Source organism: Vanessa atalanta, chromosome 29 (assembly GCF_905147765.1).
Source record: "Vanessa atalanta chromosome 29, ilVanAtal1.2, whole genome shotgun sequence".
NCBI lineage: Eukaryota > Metazoa > Arthropoda > Insecta > Lepidoptera > Nymphalidae > Vanessa > Vanessa atalanta.
The window spans coordinates 4,901,489-4,916,560 of NC_061899.1; the positions used below are offsets into that span (position 1 = coordinate 4,901,489).

The window sequence follows — 15,072 nt, forward strand, 5'->3', positions numbered from 1 at the left end:
AACGTTTGACAACTTGAACAGTAAATGTCATTAAACTATGAATTGAATTGCATAGTTCGAAACAAGAGATACGGTCTCTCCGATTATTTCAATTGCTAGAAAATATAGCTAATATTAGCATCAGGTATTATCTTTACTATTTATAATAATTGCACACTTTTAAGTACTGGCAAAGCGTGTTTATTACACGTTTATATTTCGAACGAAAAACGCGGGAAACAGAACAATAAAAAAATGCAAAAAATTAATGGCGGCACGGGATGAGCAATTGTCGGCAATTAAATGTAAAATAGCTTTGATAATTATATATATAAATTATATTATAGTGTATTTTTGTCTGTTTTTATGTTTTTCCCCGTAAAAAACGACCGTAAAACCCGAGCTTGGAACTTCATTTACATAAAGTAATGAACGGATAAGACTTTTTTTAATACAGATCATTTTTAGGGCAAACACTGAATACCTATATTAATTTTTTATAAGCTAGTTATTAAAAAACATGCAGAAATCTAACCAAAATATACTTTATTCAAGTATTTTTAATTATTTTAAGTTTCAGCTGGGGGTTACCAGTTATTTGTTGATAATAATTTAAATTCAGAGTACATATTTGATTTTCTAAAAACGTAAAAGTCGTTAAGAATATGTATACCTATTAACTAGACTTTATAGTATTAGATATTTCATTATTTATATGTCTATATAGAATGTCAAAGCTACGAACTCGTCGAAAAAAATAGTGTCCAAAAGTTGGTACTCAGTACACGCACACTAGTAAAACAGTATGACGTTTGGCTAATGTCAAACGTAACTGTCAAACATACGAAGATAATAAAGTTGGCTTGTCTGTTTTAGTTACTTTGTAGTGCGACATTTTATCCCCATTAATATTATAAATGCGAAAGATCTTTTTCTATGTGATAGGTGGCAAACGAGCAGGAGGCACACCTGATGGAAAGTTACTACCACCGCCCATGGACATCTGCAACACCGGGGGGCTTGCAGGTGCGTTGCCGGCCTTGAAGGAATGAGTACACTCTTTTCTTGAAGGTTTCCAAAACTTAAGCTTACACCGCCGATTTACATGAAATTTGGTATGTAGGTAGTTTGATATCCGGAGAAGGATATAAATTAGTTTTTATCGAGGAAATCCTCTTTAAGGGTGTGAAAAGGGAGATGGAATTTTTTATGGGGAATCTATGATTTGGTGGAGCGATGATATACGGAAGGTGGCTGGTAGGTAGTGGATGAGAAGGTCCGAAGATCGGGCTCAATGGCGCGCTTTGGGGGAGGCCTATGTCTAATGACTAATACAGGCTGATTGTGGTGATGATGAAATAATATTAGTGCATTTTGACTGATAAGGTTAATGTACAATAAAGTTTAAATGTGTGTGTGTAAAGCCGGGGCAGTCTAGATATTATATATTTTTTTATTTTAATTAGTAATCGAACTCCACCACTAAACAACCGACAGTGTTAATATATTTGTTTCTTAAAATCTCATTAAGGTAAGCCCTGAGGGGTAGACTTATTTTGCAATTGACGAAGAGATAAATACAATTTAATTTGAACTTTATTCCTATATGTTTAGAGTTTGTTTTCGGTTATGAGGTGCAAGAGGTCAATCGATGACACGAATTTTCGTTCTTACGTTGTACTTGTTTACTGTGGTACAGTCGCGTTCAAAATCGTTTATTTAAATTGTTTTTTTTTATTGTATATGTAATATATTATATATAAATATATATTCATTAAACAAAAGTACTGAAATGATTAATAGTTATATTATATATTTATTTAAATGTAATAATAGTTTACAAATAATACCAACAATTTTAACGTCACACGTTCTTAACGTCATCCAGACGTCTACTTACAAATGTTATTGAGCAGGTATTTTATAGACTAGAATTTTAGAAAATACTTGTACTCTGGTAAATTATTCAACGGTCTAATAGCAAATATTGTTTTTTGATTTGACGCTTCAATTCAAATATATACATCATCCATTTTTTTTTATGACATCGGTAGGCGGACGTGCAAATGGGCCACCTGATGGTAAATACGGCCCATAGACAATGGCGTTGTAAGACATTTTAACCATTCCTTACATCACCAATGCGCCACCAACCTTGGGAACTAAGATGTTACGTCCCTTGTGACTGTATTTATATATATATTTAAATTCGTTACAATGATTATATGTATGATATATATTTTGTTTATAACAGAAATTGACAAAGACGCTACATAATACAAGAGACTGACCATAGATTGACATTAAGATATGTCAAATACTATGCTAACAATACTATATACACCATGAAAACTAAAAATGAACCGAAACAGATAAAAAAAAAACTATTAAAAAAAAAATTAACACATCTGTCCACGACAGTACACTACGTAATGTCCCGATATTATAAATGATGCAGTTACGCGGGTCGCGGGTTTGATTACCCGCCGAGTACATATGTCAATGACGATGCAGTTATGAAATCTTTATTAATATGTTTTGATATTTATATGTTATCTATCATAGTAATTAAATATATGTTTATAATTTTCGTTGTTTGAATAACTAATTGAATGATCATTTTGTAAATTATTATATGTGTATTGCCATGATATAGTGTTAAGATAATACGTCTATATATGTTTATGTGTTTAAGTTAAATTGTTATTGTGACCGGTTCGGAATGTAGATTCTATTAGAATAACCAAAACGGACTTAGTAGTTATTTATTTCAATCAATTAAATAACATAATTATGTACATATAATATAGTTAAATGAATCCTGATATAATGTTTAAATTTGTTCATAAGTATTTTTTTTTTATTTCATATAGGTAGGCGGTCTGACAATGTACATGATGGTAAGTTCCAGCCGCTCATAGATATAAGCATTGTATGCTGTACTGCATCTGGTGGTAGAATGCTTTATTGATTATTTATAGAATGGTGGAAAGTAGCAAATGTAATTCTTGTTGGTTATTTTTGGTAGAATTTGCGTTCCGAATCGGTGGTAGCTTTACATTTTTCTGCCGGTTCTTCTCGGTAGAATCTACATTCCGAACCGGTGGTAGCTTTACTTAATATAGTTTGTTAAATGGGGATTCAAAAGTGCTTGTAAAAGCCTACTTGAATAAAGTATATTTTGATTTTATTTGACTTAGTGATTTAACATAAAAGGAGTTAGTAACCTTTAGTAACATAAAGGTAATAAACTTCGACTATTCGTCACAAACAATAACTGAGGTTCATCGTAACATATGTTTCGATACGATCCCGATGGTATTACGATCCAAATTCGAATGAATGCAACTGGATCGTTGTGTTGGTAGAATAAGAAAATAAATAAATAAACAAATCGAAAAACTCAGAAGTTACTCTCAACACATACGATTAGAATTTACGAATCGGCAAAGTAAGAAATATCTGCGCAATTATTTATAGAAACGAATATCGAATACGAACAATAATAATCCAATTAAATTAAACAATTTCGCAACGATAATCGATTCAAGATGTCCATCAATTAAAATTAACGGTGATTTACGTTCAAATTCAAAGGGACCGAATTATAAATCAATTGAACGTATTATAATGGTCGTATGTACATTAGCATATCGTTGTAAATAATAAGATTTAATGAGACAAGGATACTTTGGCTTGTTTAAATACCTGTTCATCGTTATTGTAAATCGCGGACAGCGTGCGAATGACATTTAAATCTTTGATGTTACGTTGGTCGTATCTGTCAATTTTAGAATTATCGTCTTGTGGATTGTGTGAAATGGACTTGGTATATTCGTTGGGCCAAAGCTACTGAGTTTACGTATGTTTTGTCGCTTGAGGATTAGATGGAAGCTAGTTCATTGGAGCAGCGTGTAAGATCTAACTCCTCAAAATGCCTTAGCTTCTTGTTGTGCAAATTAAGCATTAAAGATACGTTCTAGCTTCGTGGTAGTTAAAGTATAACACCTTATTGCCTCCACTGGTGACAGGAGGGCTGGTTTGTCTTTAGCCCAGAGGATCGCAATTGCGATTCAACGGGGAAATGCTATGCTACTAGCATTCTTGCCACCATTCCACGCGGACAAGATTTATACAGTAATTATTTTTAATTCATATTTGTATATATTTAAGCACTTAATGTTATCAATTCTTATGTAAAGTTGGTATCGTCCTGACCAATTTTGACCGCGACAACCACAAGGGAGATCAGCCAACTACGCAGGATATGTTGTGAGCGCAAACACAGGTGCGGAACGCACCATCAATATCATAATCCGATATCCAACACGACCGGAGAGATCAGGCGCAGGACCAACGGCCTGTTACTGAACCGGTTGTTAGAAAATGGGAGTCGACCAAAGATTTCAGTTTTAAATTCCTAGGAATTTCATTTATGGTGTACACTGTGAGGTGATCTGCTTGTCTCGAGTGAAGATATATTGCCTTCTCCAAAATCAAAACCAAGATAATCTTTATCCGAATAGATAAAAGTACTTTTGATCCAAGATACCATTGGCTTGATTTGATTCCTCTCTAACATGGACTTACCATAGATGAGACTTTAACAGGACGTCAACTTATTAAAATCAAAAATTCCTAACTACCAAATATATTATAATCGATGTAAATCTTCGAAATAAAAACACTCTCACTTATAAATTTTATCCTCGCGACTGAGACAAGATTCGTGACAAATGTCGATATTACTTATGTAAATTTTTAGCGTTGTCATGTATCGTAATACTTCAAACACTAGAGTGTTACGAGGCTTTGCTCGTTTTGTTGATATCATTTATTTTATTAAGATTATAATTCCAAACAAAAATTACAATAACCAATTACAATAGACAGACTTAAACACTAAATGCACTTTCATTTATAAGCAGTTACGCTTTGCTCGAAATGACACTTCGGTTAAAAATCTATATATATCTAAAAGCGAAATACCACTCACTTATAAATCACGAAATTTTAGAAACTATATAACGGGGGTTGAAAGTTTGTGTTTTATAAATTTCGCGCAGGTAAAAGCCGCTAATAATATATAATTAAAATTATTCATATTAAAAATTCAAAATATAATTATTTATTATTCAATATTGTATTGTGAGTTGATTTAATAAATTACAATTAATTAGAAAGTTCTAATTATGTTCTGGAGTTCAAGGATTCGAATGCCGTAACGGGAAACGGTACGACGCTGTCTTGTAACATCGAGCCCCCTTTCCCCATTTTCCATTATCTTATGCGTGATATTTGTATTCTTATATATAATAATGAGATAAATATATTAGTTTTATTTTTGTTGATAATCATATTTACATAGAATTAAGCTTAAAGTTTGTGCTAGTGAACAACAATAACTCAAGAGGTCATGAACGAACCTGCGACTTTTCACATCACTAGGCTTCTCAGGATTACAATTATAATTGCTACAAGTTAAGAAACCCTTCTCTAAATCAAGAAGGAAAGGAGGCCTATGGCTATAGGCATCAGCAAGTATGTATACACTGTTACAACCATAAGAGGTCAAGAGCCAAATAAACAACATTTGACAACAAATTGACGCGATATCATTGGCCGAGAGCTTGATTAATCTATGATATTCACTATGGATTTGCGATTGACGTTTTGAACGTCGACGAAACTGTTATCGGAATTTCGGAAGTAAAATTAAAGTGGAAATAAGTAGTTAAGTGTAACAGTGTTGTATTATAAATAAAGATATATAAATCATAAACTCTTACTAGTGCACGATATAGCTGAGTTATTAGCGAATCGCGTGAAATACGTGAATCTAAGGTTTGTTTATCTTTTTTCCTACTCCCAATGGATTATATATGGGATTATTTACTTTGGATTTGATAAGTAATAGACGATATAATAAAAATTATCATTTAAATCCTTATATATGTATGTATATAGAAAATATATACCTAAACCCGTCTGCAAATCTTCTTTTGCGAATATTCAATTGGTAATGCCTTTCGTAATATGTTTATAGTATGACATGATTTAAAACATATATAAAAATAAATGTCTGCGTGTATGTCTGTGTACAATTTTATTTGATTTAATTAATTATAATGAAATATTTAAAACTATATACACTTTAATACTTTAAGTTTAATATTGAACAACATCACACACATTACTCTGATACCAATGTAAGTAGCTAAAGCACTTGTGTTATGGAAAATCAGAAGTAACGACGGTACCACAAACACCCAGACCCAAGCCAACACAGAAAACTAATGAACTTTTTCTACATCGACTCGGCCGGGAATCGAACCCGGGACCTCGGAGTGGCGTACCCATGAAAACCGGTTTACACACTACTCGACCACGGAGGTCGTCAAAACTAGTAGAATCTTGTATTTTGAAACGAAGTTCGTTTACGCGGCTTACAGTAGAATGATCTGGCAGATATCGTCACGTACCCCTTTCCTTTATTGCGAAAGCGACTTCATTCTAACCGGGTGTTCTACGCCATAGTATATCTATTATTATATATGTATATAAATTATGTTATGAAACCATTTGACTCCTGAATATTACTAATATAGACCATCAATTGGTGATAATAGGGTTAGTTTTATTTTTTCAGAGAGAATAGCGACTCGACGACTATAATCTTAATGCCAGTAACATAAATAATGATTCGAACAGTACCTATTATTAATAATGATTTTATTAGCATTAGCAGCCTGTAAATTTCCCACTGCTGGGCTAAGGCCTCCTCTCCCTTTTTGAGGAGAAGGTTTGGAGCATATTCCACCACGCTCCAATGCGATTTGGTGGAATAATATTGATTTGTATATATTTAAGTAACAAATGTAAAGAATACTTTAGTAAATAAAGTTTTTTTTATATATAATATTAAAAACTGTTTCAGTTAGCGAATCTATTTGTACAATATTTAGTATAAACATTAATTGTCATGATTTGTTTACAACATGGCTACCTCATAATGTTTTACGAGCGAGCGTTGCAATGTAAACACAATGTATATCTATGTATCCTTATTCAATACATAAATAATAATTATTTATATACTTAGTTATTAATACCGTTTATATTAACAGTTAATCCGTTCGTGTAAAACGATATAAATGTAACATAAGCCATTAAAAGATTTCACAATAAAAAGTTCTCAACAATAACGTAATTACGGTTATAAAAAAAAAAAATTACAATCGTTTAAACGCACGGACGGACGAAGATTGTTGTGATTCGATTGTTATCAATTGCATTTCCTAGAGTTATTAAAAAAATCATCTAATTATTTATTCTCTAACACAATAGAATAAAAAGTCCTTCTGTACATCTTATCGTTGGTTACGAGAGTCGCTTTGGTCCAGTGGAACTCAATGCGGGTTCAACCCAAATGCCACTGGTTCATTAATTTAAATTCGACATGTTTACCCACCAACCCGTATCAAAACGTTGCGGAATAAGCAACGAGGAAATGTCACTTCTTTAAGAATCCTCTCCACTTCAGAAGATTTCAAGAAATTGAACGCGAAAATTAAAAAAAAAAATACTCATATTAACGGCTGCTTCACAATATATTTATGATATAATGTTTACACAGAAGAATATACAAAAATATTCCATAAACGCTGATTATCAATACAAGATATAAGTATAAACTTGTAACCCCTACTTTCCGTTTGCATACGTCACAGAGAACGTTTTTGGCAATGGTACCGGAAAATGTAATCAATTTACCATTTAAAAAAATTTAAAAAATATCAATACTTAATTAATAAATCTTATTATTCATTAAAATAATACTTTTTAGAAAGAAAAAAGCCTAGATTAAGACTCACAGGATTTGATTGAATCCTAATTGTGAATATCAGCTCTGTTAATCTGTTTATTTGAAAATAGCAATTTCACGACGGAGGCTGCTTTCCGAAACCCAGGTAGTGTTTAAATATTGACGATTAAGAAACGCTTCATTGTGAAGTTTACTTGAATAAAATACATTTGATTTCATTTGAGGCTCTTTTTGTAATGTCTATTGGACCACCAGTTGATAAGTGGTCACCATAGCTCATAGACATTGGCGCTAAAAGAATTAGTCATCCCTCAGATCGACAAAGCACCACCAACCTTGGCAACTGAGATGTACCTTGTGACTGTAGTTACCGGAATACAACAATACTAAGTTTTGCTGTCTGGTGGTAGGCTATGTGTCATGGGGTACCCAACCCACTGTCTCTCATTGCACACTTATTAGTGTGATCTCAGAAAGCAGTTTCGTAGCTTTGTGATTACAAACCCACTGATTCAGATTCATGTGTGTAGGTAAATAAGTTACTGGTTTTTCTTGATTTGTTATCTCGATAAATCTAGATATAACCAGTTTTAACTGGATACTAGTTTAACGCCAAATTGACTTTTAAACCCTAGGCTTTAATATATATATATATATATATTTATATAAATATATTAGCACAGCCCGGTAGTCGTTGTCTTGTCTATGTCTATAAAATTGTCGCTTATAACGTCATAAGTCTCAATTTAAAGCTGGGGAAAGCTTCGAAGAGCAAACCACAAAAACAAAACCGTCGACATCTCTCTAACCATTTGGGAGTTTATTTATATACACACGCACGTAGAATTATACATATTACATACTAAAACCTTATCCGAAACGTGCTGCACCTTCTGGTAAGTTTAATACAAATATATTCAATAGTTTTCTGTTAGAAATATCTAGACTGATATTATAAATGCGAAAATACGTCATTCACAGCTAAGCCACTGAACCGATTTTGATGAAATTTCGTATGAAGGAAGCTTGGAGCTCAAGGATTAGTCCTTTACCCAACACCTCACGACTAACCTTGGAATCTAAGATATTATGGCCCCTGTACCTTTAGTTACACTAGTTCGTACGCTGTACATCGTTTACGATTCAGGGAAATTATTCCGTACAAAAAACCGTGATTATAAAGCGTGGGAATTAATTGTAGATTGTTTTATATTTTTAATTACGTGTATAAGTTATACAAACATATATATGCAAACTATTTGCAAATTAATTCAGTTTATACTTTGTTTTATACATTAGTCATCATAAGTCTTGGAAAAATTTAAATAGTTCATTCTATAAGGATCTGTCTCAATGTGTAATGACCCTAAATGTCTGTTGGAATCGGTCAGAGCATTTTATACAATGGTAAGACTAAATGGACCGGAAGGCGCATCGTGGGTAGACCCCCCACAATGTGGTCCGACGACCTGGTGAATCGCGGGAAGCCGCTGGTTGCGGGCTGCAAGATCGGTCGTTGTGGCGAGCTTTGGGGGAGGCATTTGGCCAGCAGTGGACGTCCTTCGGCTGAGAGATGATGATGAGATAAAATCTAAATTATTTTTACAATACAAAATGACTCGTTGGTCTTTGATAGATATAAGGCTATTGATCCCGAGGTACAGGGTTCAAACTCAAAAAGTAACATTCTGGAAGTTGGAAGTGTCATGACAAAGTCTAAATCAAAATATACTTTATTCGAGTAGGCTTTTACAAGAACTTTTGAATCGTAATACAAACTGTATTAAGTGAAGCTATCACCGGCTCGGAATGTAGATTCTACCGAGAAGAACCGGCAAGGACGTCAGTAGTTGTTTCTTTTTCAATATTTAAAATACAAAGTTATGTTAGTTAAATATATATATATATATATAATATGTATGTAATATTAAGCGCCACGCCTTTTTATCATCTGTTTAATCTTGTATTGTATACTATGATTTTTATTAAGGTATTTTATTTTATTATTATGAACACGAGGAACTCTCAGTTTACGTCGATTTGAACCTGCGATCGGCGAAGATTGATCACTAGGCCATCCAAGCTCTATATTTAGTAAATCCTTTTTTATTACGTACATTTAACACATGCACTATTGACTTGGGATTTGAACCCAGAATCCGGGATCGTATATCAGTTAAACTTCGAGGTGATCAATATGGGTGTTAATTATGTAACGGTTTCGTAAATTAAGAGAAATATGGATGTTAAGCAGAAATATTATTTTATTATTTTTTAGCACAATGCTTTCAACAATGCGTGTGACCCGCCAATAACGTGTTTGACGACACGAATACCTCTTAAAAGTAACACTGAGGTCGACTGTGGCGTAACACAGTGTAAACAACGTCACGTGTAACGTCAACAAAACAAATACAAGTATCGTTTCACACATATGCGAAGTTAAAGTCGAATTAATTTCAATTTAGTCATAAATATTTAATATACCACTTTCATTTATCAAATCATATGTACATCTAAATAATAAAGATGCGTTTTAATACTATTTTTCTTTGCGTAAAATTTGTGAAAAGTAATTAAAATTTAAATTTAAAATAATTATTTTTTCTGCTGACCGTTCGAGTCGCCTTTTATACGAACGTAAATGTTTTCTTTGGGATTTCTCAACAAGTCTAGACTTGACCGGTTATTAACATACCTGCGCTATTCATCCCTAAGTGTTGACTTAAGTTACTGATGTACCCAATTAAGTTACTTTCCCGGATATTCTGCGGATTATTAGCATTAGCATTAGCAGCCTGTAATTTTTCCCACTGCTGGGCTAAAGGCCTCCTCTCTCTTTGAGGAGAAGGTTTGGAGCATATTCCACCACGCTGCTCCAATGCGGGTTGGCGGAATACACATGTGGCAGAATTTCGTTGAAATTAGACACATGCAGGTTTCCTCACGATGTTTTCCTTCACCGCCGAGCACGAGATGAATTATAAACACAAATTAAGCACATGAAAATTCAGTGGTGCCTGCCTGGGTTTGAACCCGAAATCATCGGTTAAGATGCACGCGTTCTAACCACTGGGCTATCTCGGCTCATTGTGCGGATAGCAGGTTCGAATCAAGCGATTACAGCAAAGAAACAATACAAAACAAATAATTTTGTACTGTATATGAAATTTAAATTTAGGTTTTGACAAGATATATAAACAGTCACTATTAGAAAATATTTGATTATATTTTTATATTAAGCTTTTATCTCAACATAGTATCAAACAAAGTCGCTTTATATCTGTAAGCTTAGATCTTTTAAGCTACGTAATGGATTTTAATGCGGTGTTCATCAATAAACAAAGTGTTTTAAAAGGAAAGTTTACATGTATAATAAATGCATAGTATAGCAGAGAAAAGCCGAGAATTTCAACTTTAGTATCCGGATACAAACGAAGATTATTTAGTTTTGTTTGTTCTTCAATCTAAAGGTTGTAATACAGGTTGCATAGACCCTTATGGTACTCGTTTGAATCCGGGATGGGTAGTTTAATTAAGGATTATACATAAATAAAGATATATATGCTTTTTTATATAAATATAAATATTGGACAACATCACATACATTACTCTGATCCCAGTGTAAGTAGCTAAAGCGCTCGTGTTATGGAAAATCAGAAGTAACGACGGTACCACAAACACCCAGTCCCAAGACAACATAGACAACTAATGAACTTTTTCTACATCGACTCGGCCGGGAATCGTTAAATCGTTTTTTATTTTAGTTTTTTGTAAGAATCGATCAAACAGACATCAAAGTCCTAACTCATCAAACTTGACAACGCTATCCAGGCCAATTAATCAAAAATAGTTATACCAACACACATATATACCAGTATTATAAATAAGTATGTAACTCCGTCTCTTACGCTTGCACTAATCTGTTAAACCGAATTTGATAAAGTTTGTTATGAAGCTTGAACCTCAAGGTTAGACACAGTTTTTTTAAGTAAAACCATCCATCCTTGTTTACCCTAACACGCGAACGAAGCCGCGGGCGATAAATAGTTTTTATATACAAGATATATAATATATGTTTGGATTAAGACGCCTCATGGTAATATTTGTAAAGAATGACTCGTACAAACAAAACATTAACATACTTGGCGACCTACAGAGTTAAAATTTTTGTTATCGTGTATTCATTATATTTATTATTGTGTCTATGTAATGACTCAGTGGTTAGTACGATTGTATATTAAGATCGCGAGTTCAAATACATAAAATATTCTAGCCAGTGGTTTGGAAGATTACTAAAACAATAGTTTTAATTACGTATGTGTAATGATTTTTACAGTCATGTAATAATGTTTCGCTCGATTTGGGGGTTAGTCATCATGTCTTAGCCATAAAAGGTAGCTTATGTCCTTTCTTGGAGTTCAATCTTGCTTCATTCCAAATTTCGTCAAATTCCGTTCAGTAGTTTCACCAGTCACAGACAGACATTAGAATATATATATATATAAAAGACAAATCATTGTATTATTTTTATTTCATAAACGTGTAACCTTTTGAAATCTTAATATCTTTAGTTTTTTTTTGTGTGTTTGAACATGTCTGCACAACCACGGTACAAGTAAATTTTTATATCGTCTGTGGAAAGGAGGCAACACTACAAAAATGCTACGTTGGGGTAATTAATGATCATTGTTGATTTATATTAGGATTAGAAAAATAGAAATAAACATAATTTAAAACTAATTCTACGCCATCACGATAAAAAAACAAAAAAAAATGTTTATACAAAAAATAACGTTAGTTTTTAAATTTAAGGCGTTTTACGGTTCGAAACGAAAATATTTGTTATTTTTAACGTCATTATATTTTTAAATAACGCTATTTAGTTTTCCTAAAAATATTAACAGCAAAAACTTACTTTGTAAGTTTAAAATTTAATTCTAATTTTTTATTCACATTATATACTAATTACGAAGAAGTTAAGAGAATTCATTTCCTGAATCTCGATAAAAACTAGAAATTACTAAATCCCAGATTTTGTGAGTTTTTGTTATTTTTTTTTTTTATATTTTTATTATGAGGCAAAAAATTTAGTAAACAATTTGACTTAAATTTTCCAAAGATATTTCGTTCTCTAAACGGTCCAGTGGATTTGTTTTGAATACATTTATTACAGAAATGAAGATTTCAATCCTGGCAACACTAGCGTAAGTGTCTAATTCATTTTGATAGTTATTATAGATAAATATGTAAGGGTGCGTTATAAATATTCACAATCAGTTCTGCTTCTCTTACAGCCATTATAATTTACGATATATGTATTATATCGAAAGATTGAGGTTTTTTATCTATAAATAATTTTCTAATACCCGTGTAATAAGTGCATATTTATGTAAAAATTAATTACGCCTCCAAGTATCAAAAGCCCGCCAAAACGATAAGTGTACTATTTTTTTTTAAATATGGCAACGGCCTGACTGTGCTATGACATTTGCATTTAAAATAACGAGGGACAAATAAAAATATTTTTAATGACAATGAAGCATCCTGGTTAGTTGTAACCTTGACATTTATATAATATAAATTTGTCTGTATGTACACACGGCTTGTAAACTATACTAACGTATATTAAAAAAAAAAATTAAGTGAATTTTAAATGCGTATGTGCTTATGAATTTAAAATTAGCATTTTTTTTTAAGCTGGTTAGATGTAGTCGTTCGGTCTTTGAATAGATTTTTAAGCCACAGATTAAAATTAAATAAATATCAATCCGAACGTAACCTTACGAAGTGCATTAGTGACATTTCTTCGAATAAACTTTGACATTACTTGAAGAGGAATTTTTATTTTTTTTTAAATATTCTATTTAAATGCAAAAGTGAGTTTATTTGTATGTTAGGTTTTCACGTCTTAACTATTCAAGTGATATAGGATACCCCCTCTATCACACCCCCTCAATCGTAGCCCCATGTGAAAACTAGTACATGTAAACATAAATAAGGTCACCGCAATAATATCAATAGCCACTAATAGTCGGCTGAAGAATGATTTTATACCATCAATAGCTTAAATATTTTCTTGTCCAAAACCATACAATAAATTGCGTAAATATAAATAATTTGCTTTAGTAAATATGGAATTTCTTTGATGCCGAATGTTACTTAACCATTAGCCAATTTTAATAGAAGTAACATTATGAAATATAAATTGAACGCGACTCTGGACGCCATTTTGTATTTTGTACAGAAAACATGCGTAATGTCGACGACACGCTTATACGTACTTTTGTGTGTACATCTCTTATTTGATTTAAAGTTTATTTTGTCTCATGAAATATATATGTGTATGTTTCGCCACTGGCAAAGTTTTTTTCTACTCTTAAGGAAAATCGTTGGAGATTATATAACATTGCTTCTGTTTTATTTGATGTGTACACGGTTGTTTCTTTACATAGCTACGAAATGGATTATATTAAGCACAAATTAAAAAGATGACAGGTGTTGCCAGAACACAAATTTCGCGTCTAAAATCTTAGCTTTAGAAACATATTATTATAATAATCATGGTAAATAAGTCATTTAAATAGTATCCCGACTAACGGCTTCTAACATATCTTGGATATGGTTCGGTTTTATTATCTGTTGGAACGATACGGATGTTTTCTTTTATTATAATAATGACCTCTCAAAAATGACATTTACAAGTCAAATTTACTTGGCCTTTGCATTAAAAAAAAATATGTTTTTTTTTGTATTACACCATAAAGTGAGGTCGGATTGTTTGTAATATTTAATTGGTTATTGTTATTTTTTTTAATTGCCGCCATTTCATGTGTCAATTTTGTTTTTTTTTTATCCGCTCAATTAGACAAATGCGTAAATTGTTAGTGTACAAAAGTGCAAGGATACAGATAGTAATTATTAAAAATATTAATCATGCGTGATATACGGCATAAGACGGAGATCATTTGCTCAGGTTTGGTCCATTCGTCTATGTAAAAATAGAAGGAAATTTGCAAGAAAATTGTACTCAAGAGATATTTAAAAGTTTGTATTATATATTCAATAATGTATCGTTGTATAAAATATAGTATTGTTTAAAAAAAAAATTACGCTGATTTTTTTGTGCTTCGGTTAGGTTTCATTTCGGTCGTTGTCTACTGGAATGCCGAAAAAAAAACAAAGGCTCGATAAAGAAAGGTCAACGGCTATCACGATTAAGATAAAGTCTTATACTTTTCAAATGCCATGAAATTTATAATTTAAAT

The 15,072-nt window shown here is 32.2% G+C and overlaps 1 protein-coding gene across 1 annotated transcript in view; it reads right to left on the bottom strand.

The window, feature by feature from the left end:
- Nucleotides 1-15,072, bottom strand: part of LOC125075076 — a 60,018-nt gene that overhangs the window by 24,646 nt on the left and 20,300 nt on the right. The window lies entirely within an intron of this gene.